The sequence below is a fragment of the Meleagris gallopavo genome, chromosome 5 (assembly GCF_905368555.1).
Source record: "Meleagris gallopavo chromosome 5, MGAL_WU_HG_1.1, whole genome shotgun sequence".
Lineage (NCBI taxonomy): Eukaryota > Metazoa > Chordata > Aves > Galliformes > Phasianidae > Meleagris > Meleagris gallopavo.
In genome coordinates, this window is record NC_139408.1 from 41,709,821 (window position 1) to 41,728,526 (window position 18,706).

Genomic DNA, 18,706 nt, shown 5'->3' on the forward strand with positions numbered 1-18,706 from the left:
TGATCTTATACCACAAACTGCTTGTCAATATTGTTGCTCATCTCTCTGATATCTTCAGGTCATTTTATGGGGATGAGAAAAGCCCTGGCTGAGAATATTTTACTCTTTCCAGGAATGAAAAAGCAGACATAGATTTATTTATAGCTTAGGATAAAAAGAATTCCCTGGTGAAATCACATTTCAGCCCAACAGTAGTTAGTTTCTTTCGCCAGTTGTCTGCAGTGTTATTGGTTTCAATTCCAGTAAGACTGCAGAGGAACTGCCATTATTACATTAGTCACTAAAAAGAAATGGTATGTATATTTTTATATATGCATGCTATATATAAATACATGTGATCACCACTATAAAACGTAGGTGCATAATACCATTGTGAAAGTGATTTATGTATTGATGAAAAAAGTAATAAAACAAAATGCAACCAATTTCAATTAGTTTAATTTCTGTGCTAAATTTTTTTTTGAAGCATTTTCTTTATGTATCACAGCTATGGAAGCCTCCCCAAATAGCAAATCATAATCTAATTTAATTTACTCTGCAGTTATATTAAATATAAACTAACTTTAAGTTATAGGACCGATAGCATATGGGACCTGGTTGGCTCCATATAACCAAAGTAATATGAGACTGAATTAACAAACCTTGATAAAATGAGAGCTCTGCATAAAATTGTGTTAATTTGTACACAGATAACGCACTAAATGACTATCAACAAAAACAGAGAAACATGCTCACTGTATGCTGCTTCACATGTGTAGATTTTCCTGGATAGCAGTCTCTTTGGTTATTTTTTTTTTTCTTTCATAATAACTTGTCAAGTGAGTCTTAAAGGTGTAAAGTAGTATTTCATGATCATTATCTTATAAACACCAAAACAATGAAAACATCTTCACCTATTATTATCCTCCCCTTTCCAACTTCAGCATTAATAAGTTTGAAATTAATTCATTTCAAGATAGGTGCTTTTTTATTTTTATGTTTCCTTTGAAGTTATATTTTTTGCAGATAAGGAAGGGTAGTAAGGTAGTAGCACAAAAATTTTGTAATTCCTCATAACAATAGCATATGGTGACTCATGACCAGGTAGAAATAGATGAATCAATTGATCTATCAATTGATCTAATTTTTGGACTAAGTGCTGAGCATCATATTTTATGCCAATGAATTTCACAGAATCACAGAATCACAGAATCACAGAATCACAGAATCACAGAATCACAGAATCACAGAATCACAGAATCGTAGGGGTTGGAAGGGATCTCTAGAGATCATCAAGACCAACCCCCCTGCCAAAGCACGTTCCCTACACCAGGTCGCACAGGTAGGCGTCCAGGCGAGACTTGAATATCTCCAGAGAAGGAGACTCCACAACCCCCCTGGGCAGCCTGTTCCAGTGCTCCGTCACCCTCACCGTGAAGAAGTTCTTATGCACATTCGTGTGAAACTTCCTATGCTGCAGCTTATGTCCGTTTCCCCTGTCTCCACGTACCACTGAAAAGAGACTGGCCTCACCGCTATGGCCGCCACACCTCAGATATTTATAAACCTGGATCAGGTCCCCTCTCAGTCTTCTTTTCTCAAGGCTAAACAGACCCAGTTCACTTAGCCTTTCTTCATAGGGGAGATGCTCTAGGCCCTTCACCATCTTTGTGGCCCTCTGCTGGACTCTTTCCAAGAGATCCCTGTCTTTTTTGTACTGGGGAGCCCAGAACTGGACACAGTACTCCAGATGAGGCCTTACCAGGGCAGAGTAGAGGGGGAGGATCACCTCCCTCGACCTGCTGGACACGCTCTTCTTAATGCACCCCAGAATGCCATTGGCCTTTTTGGCCACGAGGGCACACTGCTGGCTCATGGCCAACCTGTCGTCCACCAGGACGCCCAGGTCCCTCTCTGCAGAGCTCCTCTCCAGCAGCTCATCCCCCAGCCTGTATTGGTGCATGCAATTATTCCTCCCTAGGTGTAAGACCCTACACTTGCTTTTGTTGAACCTCATCCGGTTTCTTACTGCCCAGCTCTCCAGCCTGTCCAGAAATTAAATGAAATTGATTTGAGATATGTGAAAAGCATTTCAACATTTACTGAAATTAGTTCAAGATTCTAGCAATTATAAGATTCTAAAATGAATTGTCTTCATCTTGTCATTGAGAGCTCCTTGTAGGAAAGAGGAATGAGCAGGAAGAAATAATTCTATTTGTCCCTTCCTTGAGTATTTCTATCTAACTTTCCAGCACTGGAATTTTTGCCTTTGCAGCCTCTCCACCCAGAGTAACAAACATTAATGAGGAGGGCCCATGTTAATCTTACAGGAAGAGAACTTTCCAAAAAAGGCAATTTCCTTTGCTGCTGCATGAAAAAATAGTCAGCACAAGTCTCAGATTCTTGTTTGTAGGGTTGCGTTCTACAATTCAACCCATTAAATATGTCCACAATCAGAGTGTATGTGTTTTATATTTTGCCAAAAGACAGAAAACAGATCCTCCATAACTGCCTTCTGAATAAGTTTTCCTCTTTCCCCCAAACACAGATGAAGGCTGGATAGGAAATATTAAGATTTTGAGCTACATGTTCTAACTGAACCCTGAGCATATAACACCAAAACATGGTTGGAATTTTGAGTACACATTAAGTTACAAAACAGTGGGCTTTATTGAGCATAAACAGCATTTTCAGTTCTGTTGATCTATGATTTTAAGCAGATCACTTCCAAATTTGAACTCTCTAGAGAAATGAATTCAGTTGAACCAGGTGATTTAAAATCTGTAATATTGCATGTTGACCTGCAAAAGTGAAGGGAGAAAATAGGAAAGATTCCTTCAGTTTTCTTTCCCTCTGGAACCCATATGACAGCCTCAATACACTTGATATCAAAACTCCAAAGTTTGAGTATTAGCACTCCTTTTAGCCTCCAATTAAACTCTAGTCTGAAGAAAAAAAAGGAAGAATTAAGTGCTTCACTCCAATATAGAGTAGCCATACAACTACGAAGGAAGGGGAAAGGTAGAAACTACGAAGGAAGGGGAAAGGTAGAAACTACGAAGGAAGGGGAAAGGTAGAAACTACGAAGGAAGGGGAAAGGTAGAAACTACGAAGGAAGGGGAAAGGTAGAAACTACGAAGGAAGGGGAAAGGTAGAAACTACGAAGGAAGGGGAAAGGTAGAAACTACGAAGGAAGGGGAAAGGTAGAAACTACGAAGGAAGGGGAAAGGTAGAAACTACGAAGGAAGGGGAAAGGTAGAAACAAAGTGAAAATTTCTGTGAGAAGGGAGAAAGAGTGGGTCTGCTCCACAAGGTAGGACAAGCTAAGAACAGTGCTGGACATGGTTTCACCTAAGACATTCATTGCCTAGAATACTTTAGGTGTCCAGGCATGAACTTGTATGAGTAGAATTGCAGAATTGGTCCCAATAATTTAATCTGTTTGTAAATCTGTTGGCAAAAGGACTTGTGTTCCCAGGCTTCCTCACTGAAGTATTGAAGGCAGATTTTCATGTATGTATGTATATTATGTAATTGCAATTCCCTCCAAAAATACAGTAATGCCTTTATGTTTACACAGCCTCAGTATTGACATAACAATAGCTAAGGGTCTTCCTTGCATTATTTCCTTGTAAAAACCTGTACTGTTTACTACAGGGGCAATAATGTATTCATTAAAAAAATCATATGGTGCTGAAACATGGATCACTCTGAGAAGCAGGTTTTGATTAATTTAATGAGTTCAACTGAGCTTGCTTTAAAGGAAGATTGGGATACAGTTTGGAGAAAGGAAAACAAAAAAAAAAAAAAGCAGTCCAAAAACCTAGTCTTTTGCCAGTATTTGTATTCCGCACCTCTCTTTTCCTTGATTTCAGATTTACATGTCTCCTTGTAATCTTCAGCTAGTCTCCAAAATTCCTTTTCTCTGGAGAATCTCATTTTTTTAAATTTCATTCTTTTCAAGATGCTTATGTCCTGATGGATAAGATTGTCAAGCAGAGTAGTTGCCAGGCCTAAGCTCTTGTTTTTAAATCTAGGATATACTGAAATAGAGTCAATAGGATCTTCTAATCAGGAAATTAACAGGAAATGTTAATCAATCAGTAATATTTTATGCCAATTACATTTCAGAAAAATCCTAAAAAAAGTATTTGGAATTTGAAGATCTTGTAGAAAAGGAGCTGGAGTACTGGAAACTGTGGGGAGAGCTAAAAATTCTACGTATTTTTATTTCTAAAGTGCCTGTCAATGTGATCTTAAGAACTAGTAAATGAAAGTGATTGGGAATCAGAAAATAGCTGGTGAAGTATTAAAAAGAAATGCACAATGTAATGTTATATTTGTTAGAACTATGCAAGTGTAGTTGTGACAATGCAAATGAATCTATTTCAGACAATTACTCAAAAGAAGAAAAAGTTGGGCAAAAACTACCCTTGAAAAGTCCACCAATCAAATGCTCCATATCCCTTAGTCCTTAGGGGGAAAAAAAAAAATCTACATTTGTACTCTTGTGTGTCACTAATTTCATACAATGCATTAAAACATCATAGCTGCATCTTTTGTAATTGTTCTTATGATCAGTGATAGAGTCTTTTATCTCACTCCCAAAATATAGACAGTACCAACAATTGAAGTCTGGATTGACTGGATTCCTTTTGTTGATTTTATCCAGGGTACTACGACTTCAAATAAAGCTAATGCCAATAAAATAAGTAAATCCTTCTTATTCAGAGTAACTTTTCAGCTCACTGGAATCTATTGATAGTATAGAACAGGAGGAGTCTTGTTCTTGGATTTCCACATTTTTGGTAACCTTAAGCCTTTAACATATTTGGTCTATATGTAACAAATCTTTGAGAAAAGAATTAATTTTTAATTGCATTGCATTCCTGCTAGTTATCAATCAGTATATATAATACATGCACTTTCTTTGTATTTGTTTATGCTGTGGTTCCAGGCTTCAAATACTCAACATCAAGAACATTGTTTTGACACTTCTGTGGCACTCGGACACAATGCAAGAAGATGCAAGGCTCAAGTGAAATCACTGACAGTAGAAATCCCTGGATTTCTGTGTAAGTCTCAGTCTCTTAATGTTTCTTCAACATAGCTCTTGGTGTGTTAATATGATACATTCCAGCTATTAGGTTGTAACATGCAGGGCTTTTATGAGTGAGAGTTAGTGCCCAAAACATTAGATGTTTTAAGACACCTGCTTGGTATTTCAAGATATATTCCTTGAAAAGCAATGAAGTATGCATGTGATGAGCTACTAAAAAAATATTTAACACCTGATCCTGATATCCCTTTGCTAAACAGGAGATTTCACAGAGTACTGTACTTATCTAGTAGTTCTCAGATATCTTTTCTTCACTAAGCTGTTAGAAGGCTTAGCAGATTTATCCATGTGTTTATAGGAAAAATCATACACATCAGTCAAAAAAAACTGTGACAATGAGCTCCCTCTCCCACTTTCCCAGCTTCTTCCTTCATCCTGGTTGATGTACCCAAGACTTTTCTCATACAATGAAGTGCAAAATATCACTGGAGACAGGCAACTACCATAATACTGTCTCAAACTAGTTGCTTGAAGAATTGATACAAGTCATCTGATTCAAAAGATGCCAATGCCAAATACTATGACAATGAGTCAATAACCGTACTCGGTAAATTGAAATCAGCTCAAGAGCCCTTTTGGGTACTTCTTGCAAGCAGATGGTTGCACATTAGGATCTCCCCTTGAGTAGGTATTCCTCTCAAAGTTACTTACACCTGCACAAAGATCCACCTTGATGCGGTGATGCCTTGCTGACACAGATCCTCAGTAAGTGATTTATAGTTTTAAGATGTACTGTCTTTGCTGAGAGTTGACTGAATGTATAATCAATAGATATACAGATGGTGTATATATATCCAGGAGCATAGCTAATATAATTTATATCGGAGTAATGAAAGAAAGTCACTCACTCTATCCTGGGCTCATGAGATGAACTCCAATGGAGCAGATCTCCAGAGAGATCCTTCCCCACTGCCAGTCAGCTCTTAAATGGGTCTAGGAGAGATGGAGCCAGGCTCCACCCCTTCCTGCAGCACAGGTGATTTGCCTTCACCTGTGCTCCCGTGGCTGACTCATTGCTTGCCTCAGGTGATCAATCAGAGGTTCAGGCCGTGATTCAGCAGCTCCATACAACTGAACGACCCCACCCACTATGTAGTGAATAGCTGTTCTGAATCTTAAGTTACTGTCTCTGTTGTTTAAATTATTATATTTATTTTTATTAATAAATATTTTCCTGTGTCTTTCTTATGAGTGAAGCGTATAGTGCTATAGTTTCCATCTGCAACACAAACCCTTCTTGTCTAAGCTCATTAAACAGTAAATCATTTTAGAAATTACAGGTAAGGCACTGAATTCTTAGCTGCTTTAGACAGAGTGTTTGAGAATCATGGAATCATTAAGGTTTGAAAACACCAGTAAGATCTTCTAGTCCATCTGTCAACCCAGCACCAGCATACAACTAAATCATGTAACTCAATGCCACATCTACACATTTCTTGAACAGCTCCAGGTACAGTGATTCCACCATCTCTCTTGAAGCAGCCCATGCCAATACCTCACACTCTTTCTGAAAAGAAATTTATCCGATACCCAACTGGAACCTCCCCTGGCACAACTTGAGGCAACTACCTCATAACCTATTGCTATTACCTAGGAAAGGAGGCCAAGCCTCATCTTGCTACAACTTCATTTTAGGTAGAGCTTGACATTCCAGCCATCTATGCAGTCCATATTGAATTGTAATTAGAAAAACTAATTGTAACTACTAATGAAAAAAAGTCAGATTAACTACAAAAATTTTCTTCTTTATTCCTACTTTAACTCCCCATATATTAGATTATCAGAATGGTCTGACTCTTAAACTCTTTGTCTAATTAAAAGAATATTTTGTTTCCGTGCATTACAAGCAGTGACATGAATTTTATAGATTCAGTATATATTGAAAAACTTGAGTCCATGGCAGCAGAAAGATTATTAAATCAAGGCTTGGAAATGCAGTAGCAAAATCTGTAAACTATGAACATTATTGATTGCTCCTACACTATCCACTATAGTATTCAGATGGCAGGGGCTACACTCCCAACTTCTCTCCCACAATAAGCTGAGTTAATATATATATAAATTTTGGTCTTTTTTGGCCTTCTTTCAATTTTTGAGCATTCTTCCAAACATGCTGACATTGGAGTTGTTGCAGTTTAGGTATGAATAGATATAGCACCGAAGACTAACATGACATGAATTCTTTCCTGTCAACCACTGGAGTGCAAAGGATCACATTGACTTTCATATTCAACTTTCATTTAAAAAAATATTAATCTTGAATTGCTGTAGTATTCTGATCATAAATCTAAAGAGGATTATACAATATCTTTTAAAGACAGAATTAAACATCCAGTCTAATAGAGAGTATTTCTCATTCTATTCTCATTACTATCCTTTACACTATATCATGGTTTATAAATGGCAATAGTAATAATTTAAATTATTTCTCATTCTAAATTTTGATTTTTTAAGGCTCAGGAGGAAAATAATAGTAGTTTATTGACCTTCTACAATTTACATTCTTTTCAGACTTACTTGAAAATTCCTATCTGAATTCTTCTCCACTAGATCAAATATCTAATGTTCGAATGCTTAGCATAACGCTTTGTTCTATTTTTTGATTTCCTAGACATTTTCTGTTAACTAGCTGAAAAGTAATTAAAAACGTTCTTCATTTGTGCCAGCGCAAACTGGGTACTGTCTTCTGTATTGTTTGAAGTCTCTGCACTGAAGTAATTACTGATATAACACAATGAAATAATGGAATTCTTATAGTTTAGAGAAATTCTCTGGAGGTCTCAGAGGACAGGTTTTTTTCCTTACAACATATGTCACATATTACGTCTCTACCAAGTTACGGTAAGAGTACTTTTCTATAAAGTGCAATATGAAATTTCTAATAATTCCAGGAATTGTTTGAGATCCAAAAGTAGATGGAATAACATCTAGTTTAAAAATTAAATAAGAATCCAGTGCTTGAATTAATTCAAGCTTGTTTTTATGTGTATTTGTGTGTGTGTTTGTTTGAATATGCTACATTCACGCCAGTGACTATCTATAGAGAAATGGAAAGCCAAACATAGAGAGGTGTAACCTTGTCCACTTACTAGTCCAGTACTAAAATAATAAATTACTACCTATTGTCTCGGGTGAGGGAATAAACATATATTTTTTAAGGAGACAATCAAGATGAGATTTCCTTTTTCTAACTTCTTTAAAGATAGACTAATATATATATATATATATAAATCATGGGAAAATATTATCTTCTAAGCAAATATAGTATAGGAAAGCAACTAAAAACAGTAGGAAATGAACAATGCCATTAATTTTAAGGATTTCACTGTGCACTAAATGTTGCTCTACTAACATTTCTTGCATTCAGTTTTTGAAAGTGCAAAACAAAATTGTTTCCATGTTAATGATCTCAGAAGTGAGGACTCCATAACTTTCAGAAAAGTAACTTACTTTATCCTCTTGGCTCCTCGTAGTGCGCTCTAGAAAAAACTCAATCCCAATTTCTAACTGATATGAAGATAGATAGGATACAGTTCATCATTCAAAACAGGCAGTCTTACATTTTTTACCAATGTTGTTTTTAATTTTGCTTTTAAAGATAAATAAAATGTGCATAAATTTTTATAATAATCTGAATGCCTGTTAGTGTTGAATTATGTAGGTGTTAGGAATATTTTTTTCATCTATTTACTGCATTATCTCATGGAAAACAGAGGAATGTATTTCTACTGAACAGAATACTACTTGAATTCTGTATTTCATAATAATTATACCACACTTGTTTCATATTTCTTGGAGAAGGCGTATTTACATACAGGTTCTGAGCCAATAAATGGACAAAGAGAATCCTATTGTTTTACAATTTCTTTCATCATTCTTTTTTCTTTTTCTTTTTAATACCATAGCAGTTGCAACGTTTTCTGATATTAAAATTTTACAAAATTTTGCTTTTCTTAGGTATAATGATGCTTAGTTGTTCATCACAGTTGCATTTGACTAATTGAGATGAATATTACCCAGCCAAAAGTGATAGTATAAGCATTGGGAAGACCTAGCTCAATCTGTTAATCACAAAGACATGTTGTAATTCTATCAGGAATTTTTAAAACTGCCTCAGACCTCCTATATATTCTGTTGTCTTACTCTGCTTTCCCTGTGCAAGATACACTGGACACAGGGGGTTACTCTTTATACACTGTCTGCAGCTATCATCTGAGAACATTTTCAGTTTTTATATGACATTTCATCAGATACTAAAATAAAAATGTGGAGATGAAACCTGTGTGATTTCAGAAACTCTTCATTTGACATTTGAACAGCTAATATTCAGTAGGCTCTTTATTTCGAAACCAAGAAAAGGGACTGCTATTATCCCAGAAATTTCTACAATGCAATGTTTTCCTTTTGAATGATGTGACACTACAGTCTTGCCCTCGTTCCAATTCTATATTTTTAAACTCTCCTAGAAAGCACATGATGCTTTTGAGGGCACAATTCAGCAAGCTTTAAAGACGAAAATCTAGGTCACTAACCATTCATTGTATGATTCTCAGATGCTTTCGTTAAATTTAAACAGTCTTAGAATCTCTTCAGCTGAGATTTTTTTTTTTTCACAGTATAATGTCTTGTGTTCTAACTTCTGAGAAGTAAAATGTTCTTTTTTTTTTTTTTTTTTTTTTTTTTGTAATAGTAGTAGGAGGAGCTTCTTTAGGGCAGGAGCAGGTTGAAAGTGGAAACAAAATCCCCCCAATGATTTTCCCTACTAAAATACAGATTTATTTTGACAATAATATATCTGATTAAAAGAAGCAAATAATTCTATGAAAAACATCAGTGTAACTAACAAACAATATAAGAATCATGTAGCTTATATTATTATTATATAAGGTTTGGTTATATTTTTACACTTAATTTATCAATATTAGGCCTTTTTATTTAAAGAAAGACAATTTATTATAAATAAAGGATTTTAAAAAAGTGTAGCCAGTCATTTATTTCTCAGGTTTTTTTTCTGCACACTACAACTAAGATATAAATGTCACCAATAGACCTATTTATAAATAAATATAAGCTGCATTATTTCACAAAGAGATAGATTCATGGGTCAACCACCACCAGTCAATATAACCACAACCATCCATACTGCAAAACAGTTTTACTCTAAGGCAGAGTAGGACAATATTCAAAATCAGATCTTTTGTCAAAGTACAAATTATCTGTAAGGCACAAAATGCAAACTGAAGACAAAGTCATTAGTAAGAATCTAGTTTGAGTAATTGTGTGATGGATGAAATAAAAAGAAATAATTATGCTTGTACTTGGCCTTCTCGAACCTCATTAAGTTCTCATGGGAAAAGGAAAGAAAACGGGTAAAGGAATTGGTAAAGGAAAATGGGAAAAGAGTGAAGGAAAACTGCTATGAGATAATTAGAGTTCCATCATAAAATAAAAAAAAGATCTTACAGAAAAAAATAAAAAGAAAAATAGAAAATCAGAAAAATGAAAAAGTAAACAAATCACAGAAAAAAACTGAAAGAATAGAAAATACTATTATATTTGATTTTATAAATTTTGAAATATTTTTATTTGCAACTATTAAAAAAAGTATTAAAATGCATAGTTCTACAGTTCCATAGAAACACCAACAATATGAAGTATGTAATAGTCACTTTCACAAGTTTTGAAAAAGGAAATATATTTTATTTATTTTAAAAGTAAACATAAGTTTATATAATTCACACTTGGAGTCACTCCTTTTCACTTTGCCTGTTCTTATTTTGTATTCCTTCTTATTTCAGATTGTCTTTTGAAAAGTTAGAGTGAAAGCAAAAGCAAGAAAAAAAGTGTACTTTCCTAGATTAATGTATAGCACTTCTTATGTATAGGTGTCATGGTTTTATGATTTTTGGTTATCAGTATTCCACATCATAACATCATGTAATGCACTGGAGGTTTGACTGCTGATGCTCAAGTTCCGGGTGCCTGTCCGGAGGAGAAGGTCTACATTTCCCCAGGGGTCTTTGCAGTCAGCGAGGAGATATAACTCCCGGCAAGGTCACCTGATGTTCTTTTCCTCGCCTGCGCTTCTCCATCTGCACTTCTCCGTCTGCGCTTCTCCGCCTGTGCTTCTTCATCAGCTCAACTGGACTACACTTCTTACCTCAGTGTTGTGGTGAGGCCTATCCACCTTTCAGACACACTCTCTCTCTCTCGTTATATTTTGCTGATCCTATATTTAGTAAATTAGTTTGTTTCACTTCAGATCGTTGCCGCTTCAATTATTTTGGGATCCCCTATTTTCCTTTTCCGCAGGCGCAGATCCGCAGATACCTTTGCCCCACTAGTCATGGAACCGGGCCAAACCAGCCCCTAAAATGTTGACAATAGGGGAAAAGAAAAATCACTTTCTAGTATCAACAGTTACAGATTTTATTTTATCTTTCAATAATATTTTAGTAGAAGATCATGATGAAGAACAGCTTCTAAGTTAAAAGTTTGGACAGTTTTTACGACATCATATTTGCTCTGTAAAAATAGCAGTGATTTTTCCTAGTTTTGAAATAATGAGGCTGTATTATGCTTAAAATAATAAGAAGAGGTAAATTCTCCCAACTTCACTGGAAATTAAACTTTGAAAGGTTCTTCTAGGCCACTTAGAATTCTACCAGAGGAATACTGGTTTGACTGAGCCAGCAGGAACAATGTTCAACTTATCTCTGCTGCCAAGTTAGCAATTTATGTCCAGAGAGGAATTTTTCTGTGCTAGAATATATTTGAACTCCATGAAGTTAGGTTTCTAGTAGAGGAAATGACAAATTACTGCAATCAATCTAATCAGTTCCATTCTAATACACGTAGTAAGAAGTTCACTTCTTAGGTGCCCCAAGACATGATTTACTTATATCTCACATAGTATGTGTATCCATGAATGTTACAACTTGTTCCCTAGCAAAAAATAAATCATTCAATTTAAAAAATCTTAGAAAAGTATGTATGCATGTCATATGTTCTAATAGTAGTTCAAAAGGGATTTGAAAAGTGTACTCTTTGTCTGGCTGTAATTATACGAAGAATTGTTTCACAAAAACATTTGAACATTTGAACAGAATCATCTTCCTATGTTGGGGCCTGAATATCAATGTTTTTTAATAAAACAATATTCTTTTTTTTTTTTTTTCAATTACTGCTTACAACTTATCTATAAACATGATCCCTAAAGTATATTTGTAAGTCTGTTATCATGTTTCCCCCCCTTCCTTATTCCAATATTTCTCAGTATTTTGATTCTTACTATAACTTCACACCAGAAAACAGATAACAAAGCAAAGAGAATCAAGCTGCAAGACAGACATGATTTTATTCCCAGAACCATATCAAGTCATAATATCTTCACGTGTTATGAGCAATTTATAGAACATTCATAACAAACAATGTTTTAATTCTATTCAAATTTAACTTGAATTTATTTGGGAATTAAATCTATTCCTGTCTAAATATTTTCAATGAGAATTGCATTAATATCTCGGGAAGAGATTAACAGTTATAGTCAAAAGTCATCAAAATCAACTTTAAGATAATTGTCATTAAATCAATCAATGTTAATAAATAGAATTAAAGTCATTCATACACACCAGAAATCTTTCTCTTTGGTAGAAGACTTGTTGAAAAGAGCACATAAAAGAAAGTATGGGGAGGGAAAAAGAGTCAACAATCTTCATTTTGATTATTCTATATAATTACATATTACTGTGATTGTTTATAAAATCTGGATTTTACAGGAAATGGCAAGTTTTTTTTAAGCCTGACTTTAGTCTAGTGATAACCATAATAATTTACAATCTGAAGTATGTGGAACCTGTAGTCAGCAAAAAAGCTTTAGGTATATGCAAACTGGAGCCCAACAGACAGACAACTAAATCTCCACCCTATAGTTATGCAAGGTCATGATACTCATTCCAGTGAACTGGTGATCTAGGTACTAAATGAAGCTTGTCTTGGCACTGTCATTTTTGTCGAGTCTTTCCTTCTGAGTGCCTAATTTTAGACAAACTAACAAGTATGGTGATAACAGCCCAGTTTATAAGAATTAAACTAAGAAGTGAACTCAGAAAGATGCAAGATGTTGTGGGATGCTTTAAAATATCCCAAATCTGGACACTATGAATCTCTTTAATACAAAGCATACCTTACTACACTAGAAACACAACCAGCAATGTCCTTATCCAGCTCTTGAGTAGGTTCTAAGATGGGAAATGAGAACCTCCAGAATGTTCTTTCATAGGGATCTGCCTATTGAGTCCTGTTGTTTCTATCATGTGGCCTGAAAGAGAAGAGTGAAAGACTTGGAATAGTAACAACAATCTTGTCAAGAGAAATTAAGGCTATGCAACTTATTTTATGTATCTTAATACTCTCATAGGCACTTAGTTTCAGTTCCTGTATTACCAGTTCTTATTATATTCCCATATTTGCATAGTCAGTCCTCACTCCCATAGTCAGTCCTACCACTCAAATAGATATTTTCATCATTTCCTGTGTGTCTACATTATGCTCTCAGATACTGCTCAGCTTCGGTTCATCACGTTGGCCTGCATAGTGTACAGTGCTCAGTATCCAAACATAAAATTCAAGCTCCTACCTTCAAGTCTGAAGACATTTAAACAGCCTTTTTGTCATCATTGGAAATTTATCCATTTATCATGTAGGATGTATGTTAAAAATTTCTGTATAAAAAGCTCCTTTTCAACAGATAGAGAGTATGTGAATAAAATTTAGTTACCTACACACTGAGTTGATTCACTTTTCCTTATGTTATTAAAATAATTTTCATGCAGAACAGAAAAGATAGTCAGAAAAGATATGCTTTAGTAGTTAAAAAATGATGAAATTATTTGACAAGATCTGGATACTTTGCCCCTTTAATAAAGCCTTAATTCTCTGTCTTTGCTATCCATATTGCTGAAACAGTTCTAGGTGTTCTTTGTGATCATTTACGCTACTTTTTCCTTTTCTTTCCTTTCCTTTCCTTTCCTTTCCTTTCCTTTCCTTTCCTTTCCTTTCCTTTCCTTTCCTTTCCTTTCCTTTCCTTTCCTTTCCTTTCCTTTCCTTTCCTTTCCTTTCCTTTCCTTTCCTTTCCTTTCCTTTCCTTTCCTTTCCTTTCCTTTCCTTTCCTTTCTTCCTCTCCTCTCCTCTCCTCTCCTCTCCTCTCCTCTCCTCTCCTCTCCTCTCCTCTCCTCTCCTCTCCTCTCCTCTCCTCTCCTCTCCTCTCCTCTCCTTTCTTTTTCTTTTTCTTTTTCCCAGAAACTGCCTGCAAGAAGTGCCACTTACTTTATTTGTTTAATTACTTCAATTCCAGTCAATTACCCACTGTGCTCAATATATTCCTTAGTGTATTACCTCTAGAATGAGATTAAAGCCTTGTAAAGCACTGGCAAAGATTGCAAAGTAATCACCCAATTTCATTGCTACAGGATAAAAAAAGAGGACAAGCTTCAGTCACTATTGTCACATACGAAGGTACTATTTCAAGACAGTCTCTTAGAAAATATAAAGCAGTAAGGATCACAGGTAAAGCAGTGATTTTATCTTAATGTGAGTATCTTCGAAAGATGTATGCATCATTTTTTTTTTTTCACAGTCCTGGTAACCATTACATAGACTGTTCCTCTTTATAATAGAATTGTTTCGTTGTTGTTCTATCAACCCAAAGCCACAATCATACAGTTTCCAGTACTTTGCTCCTGAAGATCTGCATTCATACTCTTCTGGCTATGGTCACATGTAAGTTCTTTTATGAGAGTTGCATACCACCATGCTACATTCCACCTAATCCCAGTAATCAAATGTGTAGAATGAAGAGAACTTAAATTTGAAATGAATTTTGTTTGATGATTCATGTACTATGGGTTAACACTGAGTAGAATCAATATTTGAAGGTGCTTTTGTGGCACCAGGGGCCATTCAGAACATGGTTGTTGTATTTCCTTGGTCTCCCACTCCAGGAATTACTCAACCACAGCTGTGTAACAAATTTACCCTCCACTATATACACATATCAGTGTTGTCCTCCTCTTTACTTTCTACCCACAAATCCTCTTGGCATAAGCCCAACAGTGCCCAAATTCAGTAACACAAGGAATAGCAGAATTCATCCAAGAATGCAGAGAGAGTGGAGACAAAGCTACACTTAGGTGAAACAAATTGAGAGCACTAATTTCAAACTTTTCTTTCTAAAGCCCGTTATTCTTTTATCTGGATTTGGTTCGCATTTCAGAATGTATTATCACTGTATCTTAAACATGCAATGATTATAAAGATAAGGTCTAGAGTACACTATTATTCACATGAATTTTTGTACAGATTCTTCCCCTTTTTTTCAGAAGAGCAAACTCAGAATGAAATATAAGCTCACTAGTTTTTTAGCACTACAAAACAAATTGATTTCAGTGAAAATAGGTGGTCAAAGAGATCCCAAAATTGAGTATACAGTAACTACACTCACCTTAGAAAAAGCGATATTACTTTTGTCATCTGCTGCCCTGAACTACCCTGTCTATTCCTATTCAATTGTTGCAGAAATCATTGGCTCTTTCCTCACACAAGTAATTTAAAACCAACCAGAAGTATAATACAATGGGGAAGAAAAGTTTGAGTTGGTACAAAACAGTGACATGTGACAGCACTAAAGAAAGACAAGAGTTTTTTCTTGTTTGTTTTTTATTTTAGATGATACTTAACTCTGAGAAAAACTTAAGGACATTGCATCTCACTTGTCCTGTAAGTGAATGCTCTCCAAGTTATTCAGGAGCTGCTCAGCTGGATTCAGCCTTTTTTGCCCTTGATAATGGTGTTAAGCTGCTGTATACTGCTTAAAAGTTGCAAGGTTCCGTGCAGGCATATCTGTACATCATGGATGAAAGAGTATCTTAAAGGATCTTGCCCTGCTGAGTGCGTGATACTTGTACAGTGCAGGCTGATGTCAGAAACAGTACATTTCTTTTCATTATAAGAACAGTAAGGGAGCAGAAAGAAAGCAAATTATTTTAAAAAATGTAAACATAATAAGCACACTGATATTTTCCCAATTTTGAGTTCTCTTTTTTTTTTTTTTTTTTTTTTTTTGTTTTGTTTTAGCAAGTGAAATCAAAGAGTAATATATTAAGGTGTTTCATGAGCTGGATTTTTTTACTTTTGTTTTGTTTTGTTTTGTTTTGTTTTTCCTTCAAATTCTCAGAGCTTTCCTAAAAATATTCACTTATTGCACCAATTATTTTAATTTTTTAATTTTTATTATTTTTTATTATTACTTATTTTTTATTATATTTTCTCTTTCATAAAAATATTCACTTATTTCAGCAATTTTATTTGTTGTCATGAATGCAAATATTAGACAATATTAGAGTTCTTAACTCATATGTCTGTTTTTCTAATGAGCAATTAGTACCATTAGTTAGAAGACACACACTAGTTCTTTTAAATAACTTCCCCCTCCTCTTACCTGAAGTTCATGTTAAACATGCTCAGCAGTCAGCCTCCCAGGGACGCCATCAAAGACATAGTCATAGGAAAATGATTAGGATGGGTATGTTTTGTTTTGAGACTGGTATCTGAACAGAAACTCAGAAAAAAAATCTGTATTTTCTTGCCAGATGAAAAGGAATCACCTTTCTGACTAGCCAACATATTTCTGCATCTCTGCAGACAGCCAAGATCAACAAAAGTTTAACCACTCAATTTTCAACAATGAGTCTATTCATTAGAAGGGGGAGGGGAGAAATAACTTCACTACAAAAGATTGTGTTGCACTGAAGGTAATAAAATAGAGGTATCAATTTACAAGGAGCAGGCAGAGATTGGTTGAAGTGGCAGGTACATTTTCCTGCATGCCACAGGGCTGGAATCTCTTTTCAAAAAGGAAACTTTGACAGTAAGTGGCACAGGTATAATTAGTGTGAACAAAGAAACTTGAGCTCTATTGTTTCTTCCTAACTATTGTTAAAAACAGACTTATACTTCCAATGAAAACTACAACAAAAGTAATGTGCTTTTCCTCTGTAAGCAGTGAAGGATTTATTGTCAAATGAATATTGATTTTGCATTTGAGTGTGTAGTGACTTCCCCTTACTGACCACTCCCAATGCAGAAAATGACAGTTAAATCTAATGGGGGGGAGAGGGGGGGGAGGAGAAGCATTCAGTGGATTCACAGATGAAGGTGAAAGTTAAAATTTCAGCATTTTAAGACAGTTTCCTGGAGTCTATGTCTGTCTCTGGATTTTTAGCTGTACAAGTATATTTCTGAGTTGCTGATTTTATCTGGTTGGATGAGGCCTTTCAAGCTTCCTGTAGATAGGCTTTTTAATGTGCTTTTAATGGAAGAATGTGGAGAAATTTAACTATTTAAGTTATATAAGATTTATAATATTACAATTAAAATTATATTAGATTTAAAATAGATTTAAATCTAATGATTTATCTGCTAGAGAGAGATCATGTATCCTAAACAATTTCACATATGCAAACTGCAGATGCTAATAAAAAACTACACAAGAAATGAGTATGCCTTGACACAGTTTCCATTTTCTTGAAACAGTCACTGCATTGCCCTGTGATTGCTGTAACTTCTGAACAATGAAAGCAGCACAAATCTGTACATGAGCTTGATGTAAAGGAGCAAAAGAGAAATACATCGTCTTGAATGTTTCAGTGAGATAAAGGTACTGATCTGAGTGGTGAAATTTTAAAAACTCTTTGGAATGTAGAAATTTGAAAGAATACATCTTTATGGAAAGAGATGATAGCCTCTTTGCACTCTTTGCATTATTCCACTTAGGGGATTTTGTTGTTGTTACTTCTTTATATAGCAATATGACATAAATAAACAAAAGAAGTTGAAGAGTTTAAATAAGAAATTTGTAGCTTCCTCACCAGTTTTATAGAGAAAAAAGAATATTTTGAGCTACATTACATGAACTTTTTCTACTGATCATGCTTTTGCAAATCATCCTGTGTGCAGTCTTGCATAGGCTACTGACTTGTTTGGAAAGGACAGCATTCTTATTGAGCCATTTTTCTCTAGTAGCATTTGTAACAAAGAAAAGACCATCCCCATTCTTGAAGATTTATGTCAGTTTGTATGTTGTGGCATTGTATTTTCAAGTCCTATATGTTTATTGACTACACATGCATGTAACACCCTTTGAAACACCTTTACATGCAACACTCTTTCTAACATCTTTACATGCATTCTGCATATCATAAGGATGTTTGCTGGAAAAGTTACATTGTTTTTAATACAGGGATTCTCCTCCCCCCCAAAAAAACTTACATTGTCACTTATTTGTGACAATCTGCCTTTGTGCACATCTCTACTTGTCCTTTCTGAGTATACCAACAATATAAGGAATGTAGGATCCAGTTCTAAGTTCTCCATAAGAAGTCAAGAAACTAAAGCAAGTTCAGCAGAGTCTGCCATGATGATCAGGGGCTGTAGCACTAGCACTCTGAAGGGAAAGTAAGGGGCTTAAGACTTGTTTATTCTAGAAAAGACTTTGGAGGGAAACTAATTCTTACATGGATGCTATTGAGTAGGTGGAAACAGATTCTTCGC

The 18,706-nt window shown here is 35.1% G+C and overlaps 1 long non-coding RNA gene across 1 annotated transcript; it reads right to left on the bottom strand.

Annotated features, from left to right (window-relative positions):
• Window positions 1-9,367: 9,367 nt before the first annotated feature.
• Window positions 9,368-17,507, bottom strand: LOC146544332 (uncharacterized). The gene is made up of 3 exons (XR_014883685.1): window positions 16,596-17,507; window positions 13,284-13,418; window positions 9,368-11,467 (listed from the first exon to the last, which is right to left on the bottom strand). It is a non-coding gene; the product is annotated as an uncharacterized LOC146544332 (long non-coding RNA).
• Between the last annotated feature and the right edge of the window lie 1,199 nt (window positions 17,508-18,706).